The sequence below is a fragment of the Ptychodera flava genome, chromosome 2, assembly GCF_041260155.1.
Source record: "Ptychodera flava strain L36383 chromosome 2, AS_Pfla_20210202, whole genome shotgun sequence".
In the NCBI taxonomy this organism is placed as follows: domain Eukaryota; kingdom Metazoa; phylum Hemichordata; class Enteropneusta; family Ptychoderidae; genus Ptychodera; species Ptychodera flava.
The window spans coordinates 17,553,866-17,567,568 of NC_091929.1; the positions used below are offsets into that span (position 1 = coordinate 17,553,866).

Genomic DNA, 13,703 nt, shown 5'->3' on the forward strand with positions numbered 1-13,703 from the left:
TGGGATTGGCTGCTACTGCTGTATCAGTGGGAAGACCCCTACCTTGATTAAAGTTGTTATTATCTTTTTTTGGCGAAACAACCCCTGTCGGCCATTTTGAATTGAGAACAGTAGTTTTAAGGTTTTTTATACAAATGTAAGTTTTAGGAGTGGAAAATAATTTTATGTTTAGAATTTCAATGCTTGGCTTTCAATAATTCGGTTCTAGTTCGTTTACAAATTGCAACACACCGTACGATGCAACACATTAAAATTCACCTCTTAATGGCCTCGTAAATGCCTTGAAAATTTGTGTGTTGGATTTGTGTTGGAATCGTTTGTCTACTAGATTTCATCCTTAAACCTGCTGGTTCGTATTCGTAGACAGTAATAAACTTCACTTTGTACGATTTCGAATTCGTTGTCGCACAACCCATAATCGCATTATAAGGATGAAGGTTGAATTACTAAACGATAGGAATTGGAAAAAAATCTTCTGAAATTAAACTTGTATTAGTACAACAAACACCTATGTCATCATTGAATTTCTGTTTAGAAATAGAAGTATTTTTCTTCATTTTAATAAAATGGGCAAGCTAGCAAAATTGTAGAATCGCAGACATAACTAAAGTAAATTGTGGCACCTCATTACGTTGCAGGGCTATTACATCTTGTGCCGTATCCTTTGTCAACTTTATGCACATATTATCACCAACTAAGGTAATTTATTTGTCATGTAAGACATACTATATAACTATTGATTAAATAGAAAACGGACACAAACATCAATGTTGTTAGATACCGTATATATTTTCCTTTAAACTGCTATCAAAGCAAACGTTTACGGTAATGTTCAACTCAATATCTAGCAGAGATTGTAATCATGCACTCAATGTATTCAAAGCAAGATACCGTTAATTAACAGCAATAACTATTGTCACATAAGCCGAGTTAGGATGCTTTAAATAACCTATCTTTTAAGTCGTTATGTCATAAATTCTACCATGGTAACATTTAGCAGATATAGAGCAAAGCTAGGCTTACCGGTACTCGTGAACTGCTGCTTATTAGTTCCACCAACAGCGCGATTTCTACACAACTCCTCTGCCTCCACCTCTTCCAGCAATTGTACGAGATGTTCACGGTGAATTGTTTGAAGGAGCTCTTTCAATAGACTAAGGTCTTTTATCGATATTTTTTCCTTTTCTTCAAGAAAAGTGAAAAGTTCGACTGTGTTTTCAATCTTTTCAAGATCTTCAATTAAAATCACATCGCCTCTCAAAAGATATCTTAGCGATTTCTCTTCACTTTCTGATAATTGCTGAGCTATCTCGTAATACAACTTATGAAGCCGATCAGTGTAATCAATGTCAGTCATGATCACTGTCTTGGTCAGATAGGAGTCACGCAAGACATCTGCCGTTAACGAACACACAGAACTCTGCCGTCAGGACGCTAGCGTCGACAAATTCATGTCAAAATAACGCATCTGCCCTTTCGAACCTGTTTTATGTTAAGCTTGTGTGCGTACAAATTTTTAAAACGTGTCGTCATGTGCGCAGATTGAGGGCGGCCTTTTGAATTAAGCGTTTATGAAATACTGTTGTAATTTTGATCTCCGTTACATATGTCACTCAAATAAAGCCGGCCACTCAACGTCTAAAAATATTAAGATACAAAAAGCTAAATTGCTTGGCCGTATAACGAAATTAAGGTTGTAGGACTACCGAGAATTAGTTGACAGGGTTCGCAAAGTAATTTATCGATACTTTGCTTTTATTTCAGGATAGTAGTAACCCGCTAAGACTCGTGATACTTGCATATACATGTATTGTGTACACAAGTACTAATGTTTCGATCCTAACAGTCTCGTCTAATAGTTGTGCAAAATATGCTGACCCTCCCCTAAAGGCATGCCTGAAATTTCATGACCTTTCAAAAATGCTTGCACAAACAAGTGCAACCAAGCCTAGAAGGAGGCATTTGAACGTATTTTGAGTTTGTTACGTGCCCAGTTGAAAAAAAAATCTGAGAAGTCTATTTTTTTAATTTCCCGCATCCCTCCAGCTGAGAGGTGTTTGTGAATGCAGCTTTATTCAAAAAGTTCGATAATTAAAACTGGGACTTCAGGGAGACTTTCTTGTGCGTGCACTTGACATGCTGTAACATGACAGCTTTTTCCATACAAATTTCTGCGAAAACTTATGCCAGCTTAATGCGTTAGTGGGCGTGTGTGTTCAATATGTACGCACTGATAACAACAAAGCATGGCCAGTAATGGTCAGAAACGCCGTTCCACTTATCACAAACACCCCACCAAGTGGAACATTTTGTTTACCGGGTCATGAACGCTATACGTGAGCTGAGCACAATCACCTAAGTTTTCTAGACAAAGCATAAAGAAAATTTTCACTGGCGCTTTACACAGTGTCGCATGACTATGCTTTCTCAAAGAAGCAGGTCTTTAGTCAAGATTTTAAAACTTCAGTACTTGATGCTGAACGAATATGACTAGAAAGTCTATTCCACAAGGAAGCAGCGGCATTCATCTGTGCAGTCGTAGCTCTCGTTTTTCCCGGACGAATATGGATTGCAACGGGAAAACTCCGAGTCGTGCAACGAAAAAGAGTTTTTCCGTCGCATCGTACGAGAGCTATGGCTGCTGCTACAGCGACATATGAGAAAGAACGATCATCATAATTTGAGTCTTGTTGGTTGAGTTTTAAGAGAAACTTCGTCACTTGAACGGAGAGATCTGAATTCTGGTTTATGAAATCGAAAACTTTAGTGTATACACAGTCCCTCATAACAAGACTGGTTTGTAATAGTGTAATACTGTCAGTAAAATTGTCTCGGGTTTATTGGAGGAGAATGGAGAAAATTGAGACATGATTCTTGAAGTTGGCCGGCAATGTTAGCCGTGAGTTGCGTACAGCCTCCGTGTGTTCCCGGCGTTACACGGGCTAGCCGGCATGTGAGCATTTTTTCTGTTTGTCTGTGATTTAATATAGTGAATAAGTCAGCATATCAAAATTAGACAACAATATATCAAAATTGGACCACATATCTCACATGGATATATTAGGCTCACATTAGATGAAAGATTAAAACAGTTGACCGCCGGCTAAGTACAAAGCTGGGATGGAGGTACGGTCCGGGGTACGGGCGAAGCGAAGCCTTGTCCTCGGGAACGCTAGCGCTTACAAACAGGCGAAGTTGGTCAGTTTTTGTTTTAGTGTTATGTCCCATCGGCCGAAATGTTCTGCACCTGTATCAGTTTTGTAGTCATTCAAGTCACTTGAACTTGACCATTGATACATGTCATACCGTCGTACCGATTGACACGATCGCAAGCGTAGTACTCGTAGCTGACGTATAATGCATACCATACAATGTTAGCTCAGAGCGTACGGACATAAGCTAGTGCGTTCATGTATGGCCGTGGTTTGAGGGACTGTGGGGCTTAAATACTCGAAATTATCGTGTGTCGCAACGCATTTCTTTTCATTTTCGACCAAAAATGGTGACTTTGGTATTTTACAACATAACATGCTATTTTAATATTATACTAGTACCCTTGCCAACTCAATGGACAATGGACACATCGTTTGGTGACGCCGTTCTCAGCTACCGAAAATCCAGTCGTTGTGAACTGACCAGGTGGGAGTGCAGATGAATACTTAGAAGAGCCATGTGTAGAAATTGGGATAAAGTGGAGATAATTTGTTTGCGTTCCTGCCAACCTTATCAGAAGCATTCTTTGTAGTTTTATCGTCTTCGTTCAAGTTGAATATTCAAATAGGTGGTGGCTATCCGGTTCTTGGGGCCTTAAAGGTATACTGTCACCTGTTCCAATTTTACCGTAGTTACCATGGAAAGAGAAAATCTAACCAATCACAGATTTTAAGCGGGTGGCCGCTTTTTAAAGAATGCGCCCTCACATGGGCACTTTGAATAGCATGGAAGGCCCCTTTGACCATATATGGGCATATTTAGATTACAGGTGACCGTATACCTTTAACCGGATGGTGCTCACGTAAAAATGTGTATGGGCAAAAGCTGGAATGAATGACCATCGTGATGGTAGACAGTGTATGGGAAACGTTTACTGTAATCTGACACCTATGATAAAATGCTGAATTGGGTGACTATATTTGCTTCAAGTGTTAACTTTTGTACAGATAAGGAACAAGTAGACTCGTCGGGCTTTGTAAAGCAAAACGGCCATTCAGTTAAATTAAAGTGTTCTTGTATCTAAAGTGAAGTTGAAGGATAGGCCTCTGCTAAATATAGATACACTTAACATAAAAACAAAACCTGCTGAAACTAAGTTATTTATTGGTAAAGAACATCGTTCATAGAGATGGCATTTTGTCTTTTGTCTTCCGTTACCCCATCAGGTTATTACTTACCAAAATACCTGGACAATGTATTCGGAAAATGAACAATAACTAGCGTAATGGAGAGACCAATACTTATGACAATTTTTTATTGAAGATTGAAGATTGAGCCACTTTACATAACAACTTTATACAAAAAAATTATTACATCATCGTGGGTGTCTTAAACATAATGCAATGACGTGATGCAGCTACCAACATATATGAGAATAAAAAACAGGCATGTTTACACGTAGGAATTCTGATAGGCATGCAGATGACGTGGAAAAGTTCATCGATAAGGCACATGACGTGGACAAGTTCACAGTTAAAAACTGTACGGAGAGTAAATGTTATTTATGGAGATACTAACATTTTCTACTTGACTTTTTCAGGGGAGACGTGGAATCACGGCCAATCAAGATCGATCTACGTGAGGATTAGAAGTAGAACTGTTCTTACATTTTCCCTTACTTACCTGAATGTTTTAAAATTAACATTTCACAATTTACTCTGTGCATTATGTGCGACAATTAATCATTTTGAATGTCACGAAAATCAAAATGGTCAAAACTTTCATTAAGAATGAGCCAAAACATGGTGAACACCGGCACTGACAACTAAAATTAAACATTAATTCGGCCCTTGGTAAATTTTCCAGGCCTTAAATTTTAACATAAAATTATTTTTTATTTTCGTTTTATTCTTACATTAGCATAATCAACTATTAGACTTGTACATTAAGGATTGTCAATAATTCGACCACTTGGATATAATGGAACGTATTCAGCATCATTTGAGCATTCATACTCTTACTAGGCAGCAAACATGTCGATTGTTAAGTCAACAAGAATACTGCATATTGTATTGCAAATACAACTCAGCATTTTAATAGTACAGTGCTCTTTGGTTCTAACAACTTTTACAGAGACCATAAGTGTATTAATTTTCAGAGTTGCTGTTTAGTTATGCCAATCATATGTATTTCAAACTTACATAGACAAATATTTCTATATGGTTTTGGTTTAAGAGGTTTAAGAGATAAATTAAAGACATTTTGTCAGAAGACGTTTCTGCGTTACAAATGCAAGTTTTCAAATCAACAGCTTCTGTCATTCATTTATGCAAACTTAAAGTATACTGTACACAACGTTTAGTAATAAAAAAAATCTGAATTTCAAAATTGTTGCATACCTATACTATGACGTTATTACGAAAATACCACAAAGGCTGCAGGAGGACATTGGTACAGCGTATAGCCCGACGTGAAGCGGAGGTCGATGCGTAACGCCAATATCCGAGTGCATTCTTTGTGGTATTTTCGTGATAACCTTATTATTATACATCTTCCATTCGTGACCGGGGCATAAAATGTTCCGAGTATTGCCAGTTTTCGTGCAATGCCATTAATTCCTCTTCCAATTCATATCGCAAGTGTTGAACACGATCATCTTGGACGCGCTCCTCCAAGCCTGTGCACCGATCTCCGTACATAGATTGTTGTGCAGCGTGAATAATCATAATCTAGCTATGGAGTCTCAGCAGGAGCCACATTTTTGGGGCGCACGGTCAACGACTCAAAGACCCTCTAGCTTGGTTAGAATTATCCACGCCGCATTGCTGCCACACCGTGCTCCAACCTCTGTACGGAGATTGTCTGTGCACTACACATACACTCGTACAGACTGCAGAGGGTGAGGCATCTCCTGGCACTCGTCCAAAGCTGCAACGGGTCCCTTGAAACCGTCTAACAGTGAACACGCAGATAGGCACCATGAAACGGGCCTTCTGTATGGCTTTTTAGTGCATTTAAAATATTATTGTTCTCGATGGTAGATTTATAATAATATCGGTTACTGCTCTCCGTATTTGTAACAAGGTTTTTTTTGCCTCATCATTTCGCTCACGTTGTTTTCTTCGTTGTTTAATTTTTTATTTTCATCTTCAGGATCACCTCTGGCTCCATCGATCTCTCCGTGTTGTTGAACATCTTTTTTATCACTGCAGAGAGTACCCTCGCCACTACCTGAGCTTTGAGTATCTGTTAGTAGACATAAAAAAAAAAATAAATCGTTATTGTAGTCTTTAAAACACCCTCAATCTCATGTCAAGATTGTAATAGCTGGTGATTAATCTTAATTATATATAGTTTTGATACCTTGATTGCTTTATTTACTAATGCGGGATACGCAGACCACACATTATCCCCTTATTCATGATTCTAGCTAATATAGAAGACGTTTTGCATACCAGTATCATTGATATCTCGTCCTTGTACTTGAGATTCTAGAGGACGGTGTTCTGGCTTCACTGTCGTTCCCTGTGTGTTTTGTTCACCGTGTAAACGGTGGTTACCGCTATGGTTTTGTAAACTTGGAGCTTCATCTGCAGGGTCATGATTTGCCTCGGTCTCAGTACAATGAAATGACATTTCTGAAGTCAAAGAAAATAATATTCTATTAGATATCTTCGCAGTCTCCGCTAAGTTATTTTTCTTAATTACAAATTCTTGTGAAGTATGCTTTGATGTTGTTGTTCTACTAAACTCATTAATACCAAACTCACAACGTTCGAAGTTTATAAAGTACACAACCTGATGTACCGGCTCTCGTCAAATTACTTGCAAACCTTTTTTTACAATACGAATGCTGCGATTTTCTAATAACCACGATAGTATGCTGACATATCATCCCACTTTTGACATGTCCTGTTTATACACTCGATTTCGATAGAAGTCGTGATACTCTACAGCCTAGTCATTGTCAGAAGTTTGATTACTTGCGATTACTCTCATTCTCTCTAAGACCTGACGTTGTCACGTTCAGCAATGTACCGCCGCCTGGTTTAAACAGATATACCTGCTCAACTGCCGTTACATAGTTATTGTTTAGGCAAAACAACGTCAAACACACAATTTATGTATCTATATTAGCGTTCAGTTGGGGTGGGTGATGCTTGGCTCTGCAGGAACATAGATGGAACTGGTTTTAAGACGAGGTCCACTTGTAAACTACTATTGAAACATCGATTCGGTGCAAATATTGCTGGATTAGTCCCACCGCACGTGTGTAATCACAAACAAGCCATTGCTAATGACACGGTCCCGTAGCGATTAGTGTAGAAGTACTGTGCAGTTGTTTTGCAATAATCAGAAGTATAGCCATGTTTGGGTATTTGTCGCTTGAGACTGGCATCTTGGCATATCACGACCTTGAGTCGAAATATTCCGTTTTGCGTACATATTGTGCATACGTTACGTATCAGAAAAACTACAAGTTACCTGTCTTTTCTCACTAAGATGTTTGGATGCCGTACGTTGTTGCCTTTTCTTTCCGTGACCACAATATTCGTTTTAGGTTAGTCTTTGGGGAAAGGCGAGGGGAAAATGCGAAAGCCATACAACATGAAGACAGAATGTGTACATGGGATTTGAATCAAATGACAAGTGTCTTAGTTTAAACCTACCTGTCGTTTGTAAATTCGGTATGTTGCCTGCGTTTGGCGACTCTCGAGGGCTAGATTGATCGACCACTATAAAACTGGCAACTTCCTTACCAAGAATGGGACGTTTCATTACTTCAAAAAGTTCAATTAGCAGTTGAAGATTACTGGATGAAATTTTGCCCTTTTCCTGTAGCCTTATGAAAATATCCGTGGCATCCTTCAATTCTGCGAGTTCCTGGTTGTCAATATATTTCGTTCCAAGTAGGTCTTTAAGCTTTTTCACATCACATTTTTTCAACTGTGAATTTAAACTGACATAAAGTTTTCGCAGTGGATCCAGCAGACCTGACATTTTGTACCCCTAGTAACAAACAGAAGAGGAAAAGCTGTAACCGCTTACCACGAACAGTAACAAAACAACAGTGCGTCATCGGAACGACAACATGCAAATATCCAACTTGCTCCAGGTACTTAAGTTAAAAGCTACCCGGTCAACGACCCCCTTGCGCAGTATGTTGAAACCATCGCCGAATACGCAGGTTGCCATACTTATATTAAATTCAGTTTAGGCTAGTGCTTTTTGTTTAAAGGGAAGTGGTCGTCGTAACTGCGCATGTGCAACTTTTTTGTTTACAAGCAATGTATTTCATGCACTATATATAGAAGCATCATGTCAAAATAGCTGCAACATTTACATTTTACAATGTACATTAAGACAAAAATGTTTAACTTTAATCAATCGCCAACGTAGCTTAGATACAGTGTTTAGGTCGGTCGTAGGGGTTCCTAGCGACCTTTGATCGCCATTCCGACGACCACCGCCCTTTAATATTTAGCAAAAGACATCAGCAGCACATACCTCAAGTAAAGTGCTGAACTATACAACAAAGCATTATCTGTTACTGGTAAGCATGAATATAATAATGAGACATGCTGCACCTTTACTTTGTATCTCGGGTCTTTTAAAAGGTTGGGGAGTTTTCATAAGGAGGCGCAAATATGAAAGCACCTCAAGAGGGCGTGCTTTGACTGACCGGCCAAACTCTGCACCAAATGTATGCAGTGTTCGTGTTTGTCGTATTTGTAGGCCCGGTTTTTTTAATTGCTTTTTTGTGACCAAGAATGCTGCTTATGAGCAGTAACATTTTGCTGACAAGTACATATGCCAAGCATTTATTTGGTTTTAGTCAGGAAGTTACAGATAATGCACAATTGTGAAGAGTTTACCGGAAAAAGCTGTGCATTACTTCCCGAACAGTTCAATTTCATATCTTCCTTTGATTCATACACACAAGACGTTGGTGGTATATAATATATGGTGTCCTCAATCTGGGGCCGAACCCACAACATACGGCGGCATCCAGTCACCTAGACGAGAAGCAACAGACAGAAGGGCTCGGCCAATCCCCACTGTCATGAAAGTGGATCAATAATAGGGCTAAGTTCTTACATTAAACTTATAGTATTTTGAGGCTGAACGCAGGCCCTAGATGTAAGGCGTTACTGTTGTCGCAATTCTCTCCACCATCACTTTGGCTGTTACCTGGGAATAGCTCCAACGTGTCTGTTACGAACACTAGTCCTAAACACATGTTGCCCGGTCCTTACCAGACATTGGAGATACCAATGCACTGTATACGTAATACTTGTGTATCTGAAGACAAACACGCCGGTAGAATTGAGAATGATGGCTATATTCACAAAGCGATCACTCAGCCAGAGTTACAACATAGTTCTCTCATATCGTTTCTCCCTCTGAATTAATTTTATTTTTACCTAATCCACATGATTTACTCTAAAGATAAATACACGTTATTTTCTAATGACACATCATCTCGTAATACAATTAATTTCTTACTCTTCATAACTTGTTGGTTCTGCACTTATTTTTAATGTCAGTACTTTTATTACGACCTAGGCACGTTGTCACTTTGAAAAATCACGTAGCATCGACTGAGAAACAACGTGTCAAACCAGGCCGCTTCATATCAGGCTGCAAAAACGTTCATACAGCGCTTAACAGTAAGAAGCCTGTAGTATATATATTGAGTGAACGGAAAACCCAAAGAAAAAATTGTTAAGACAGAATCTTAGTTAATTGATAAAATTATATGACAGCTCATACATTTTATCTATTTACAATTGCTTCTTGTGAGTGATGATGGTACGTGCTGTTTTCATACGCTTGCAGGCAGGAGCCCAGCTCCATCACAGAACTAAAATGTAGCATTTAATACATGACACGCAAATGATATGAATGCTACTTTATCCGACAATAATTGTATTACTCAAGCGAAATGACATGATAATCATTTTTTACAAAAAGGAGCGCATTTGAATGTAATTTTGTTCGCGGATTCAGCCTTTTCAGCCCGATTTAGATGCTTGCACCAACTTTCCCGAATCTTGGAAGCAGGATAGAATTCCTCATGTATATTTGTATGGTAATTCTCTTAAATTTGTAAGTTCGAAGAAATATCTTGGCTACATTATGTCCTCCACTGGGATGGACGATGCAGATATGCAAAGACAGCTTCGTAGTTTTTATGCGAGAGCCAATTTTATTGTTCGTAACTTTGGCCAGTGCTCTCAGAAAGCAAAATGTGTCGTTTTTAAAAATTTTTGTATAGTGTTTATTGTTTGAACGTGTGGTGTAATTTTAGTGCTAAACTAATGTCAAAACTGAGGATAGCTTATAATAATGCCTTGAGGTTGATTTTTGATCTGAAGCGTGACGTCAGTATTAGTCACAATTTTGTGACCAAGAACATCTTTAATTTTGCTTCCCTTCACCGTAGACTGCTGTTCGCATTTTGCAAGCGTCTGTCCGTGAGTGAAAACCCAGTTATCCGTACCTGTGTAGAGTCTGATTCGTATTTTCATTCAGCTTTTTGGAAACATTGTAGAAAGGTTCTTTATTAAGTGTTTTGCTCTTTTTAACTTCTATTTATTTTTTTTGCTTCTATTATTTAATTTTATGGGCATTCATGGCCTGAAATAAAGATTAATAATAAATGTACGTCTGTAGAGGGCGCTGTTGAAGAGTGCGAGAATGTAGTGAACAGATGATTCAATATTTGTACCGGCCAGTACGGCACAGGAAAAGAGTTGAAATAATTTAAGACCCGTCTTAGACTCACCAGTTAGAAAAACACGTACACCAGATAAAAATAATTGTATTCATACCAGTTAAGACTAGTATGATCATTTGTGGGGCGGAATTTCCAAGTTTTAATTATTGTTTAAGTGTATTTGTTGTTGTGGTCTGCGGAGTCAATGGAAACAACTCTGCTTAGACCTGTCCACCCAATTCCTGTGTAGTCAGGTCCACAATCGCTATTCATTAACAATGGGTTTGGGCCAAACCATGGTGGCGAAAGTATTAAACTTTCAACCAACTGAGTATGGTGCAATCTCAATGTTTACAATTTATATCCACGTGGACATGGTTGAAAGGTTATTGAGGTAGTGAGTACCTTTAGATATAGTATGGTAGAAAATATTTAACACATGACATAATGGTCTGGATTTAGGCATAGACCAAGTATGCTCTCTTGCCTCTTTAAGAGTGCACTAAAACGATAGATAGATCTTTCAGTCTATTCCTGAGATCATATCGTTATGTTTACCTACTGCATCAAAGAAACAAAGAAAGGGAAATGCAAAACGAATGACCTTGCTCTCTTCTGTCTGAACATTAGCCCTGATACAGACACATACATTGATGAGGTACTACGTTGGAAATTATAAAGATGGAAAGTCTTAGCTTATTGATACAAATAAGGTAAGAAAACTATTTTTAAGGTTGCAAACTTTTTATTGTAAATTTTTGCGATATAATCGACAGGCAAAACATGATAGTTATACTTTTGATATGCATCCTAATCTGCCCTCTGTTCTAAAAATAAATATTATACTGTACAAAAAGACCTTTCCATTCATGTGATAACTTTCCATATTACACTTCATTCTGTTTAAGTCCGAATGTACATTTCTAACAGTGGATATTTGTTTTGAGCATGCACCAGTTATAATTTTTTAGGAGTTGACTGTTTAAGATATCGATTGGGTACAATTTGCTCTACCGATGTAGAGCAATTGCCTGCTTGCTTGTGCTGTATGACATATACTGTACCAAAATCTCATTTAGACCCACCTGTGGTGAAGATTATTGCTAAAATGTACGTAATGTAATATTAGAGTGTATCATTTAATATGCACAATTCGCTTAAAAGCTCTGAGTCAAGCTGCAGGAGACTGGGATTTTGCATTAAATCGCAGTTTGATATGCTGTGTGTATTTCCATGTGAAACTGACATCAATTGAACCAATAATGCCTCTTTGATAAGATTTCTTGCTTGGATTGAAGAATTGAGTCATCACGTGCTGTTGTTCAAGTTTTCTGTTTACAAGTTCAGAATTATTTACATAAAGGATTACATATTTTTGGTGAAACCAAATTGATCACAAATATTAAGATTATCTTGCATCAGATACTCTGGCTCTTGCAACAGTCAAAAAGGTTGTGTCGAGAACAGAGACAAGATCACTTTTTACGTGAACTTTTCTCATTTACAGGTTTAGTATGTTATTTTCACTTTAAGTACAGCTATTTGTACATGTAGTTGTAGTCCAGTGGTTGGCCGGACCAAACTTTCAGATTCTGATATTAGTTCATAGGATGAGAGTTGCTATATCAATGCTGCAGTGTACAAGTACTTGTATAAGTCTTACATCTCTTCCATATCTGAGACTATGATGATGATCTATCTTGTGAGAGTTTTGTATAAGCTCTTGACCCTACTTTTTTTATGGAAGAATGCGCCTTGGGGACAGATATTCAGACTCTTAAACTTTCAAATTATTTTCTTATCTACCGTTTGTGGGTGCTAATTATAAAGCTCTTGGAAAAGAAATATTTTCACAATCTCAGTTTTTCAATAATTGAAAATTTTATTTTCCCCATAGAGTTAATACAGGAATGATGGCCATTTTGAATTTAAAAATATCAGTAAATGTCAGATAATTTGTTCTCAATTGCCAAGTTTTCATGATAATCCTTGATTTTCATCCTTGATGTGGTAAGAAAATGGTTGAACGTTTCATTAAGGAAAGTTTGAGCAAAAGTTTAAGTTTATTACTTTTAAGGCGCATACCGGTACAACCTTAAACTTACCCTAAGCTTAAAAGTACATTCCCCCTTGCCAATACATTCTGTAAAACACATCATTTCATAATTCCATTGCATCAATCCAATCACATTACATTTTGCCATAAAACGCATAGATATGTATAAACGTTTCACTTGAAATGACTAATGTGTAACATTTTACATTAAGTTAAAGTAACCGATATATATACAAAAACACATTTCTGTCAAGGACTTAAAAAGGTAGATTATAAAATATTATGTAAATGGTAAGTGTACAGGAAATGCCATAAATCTTTACAGATTGTTTACTTTCAAACTTTAAGTCCAGGCAAACCTTACATTGTACATACTTAAATAAACATCACACGTCTTCACACCAAAAATATTTATTATAACAGTAGTGGAATCTGTTTGCAATACCAGCTGGTATGGTTGCAGCAGTACCAAATAAGATATGGTACTTTAGATTTGTACACTTGTCCTTGCAGGATACACTTCCGATTATTGCAATATTGTGGAGCAGACAATCTTGATGTCAAAGTTGTGATGAGTTCAGGATGGATTTGGTAAATCAAATATGACTGGTTTGTTGATGGGTCTGTATCGGAGGGTGCATGTTGAAGCGTTGATGTAAGTTGTGTAGTCAGATGTCACTCCGTACCTGTCCGACAAAATATATGGAAAATTGGTACACATACAATAGACACTATATCATGGCAAATTGATAACAATTGGTTTGAAAATAGTGG

General features: G+C 37.7%; 1 protein-coding gene across 1 annotated transcript in view; it reads right to left on the reverse strand.

The window, feature by feature from the left end:
- The window catches only part of LOC139115899 (V-type proton ATPase subunit E-like), a 340,813-nt gene that overhangs the window by 301,284 nt on the left and 25,826 nt on the right, over window positions 1-13,703 (reverse strand). The window lies entirely within an intron of this gene.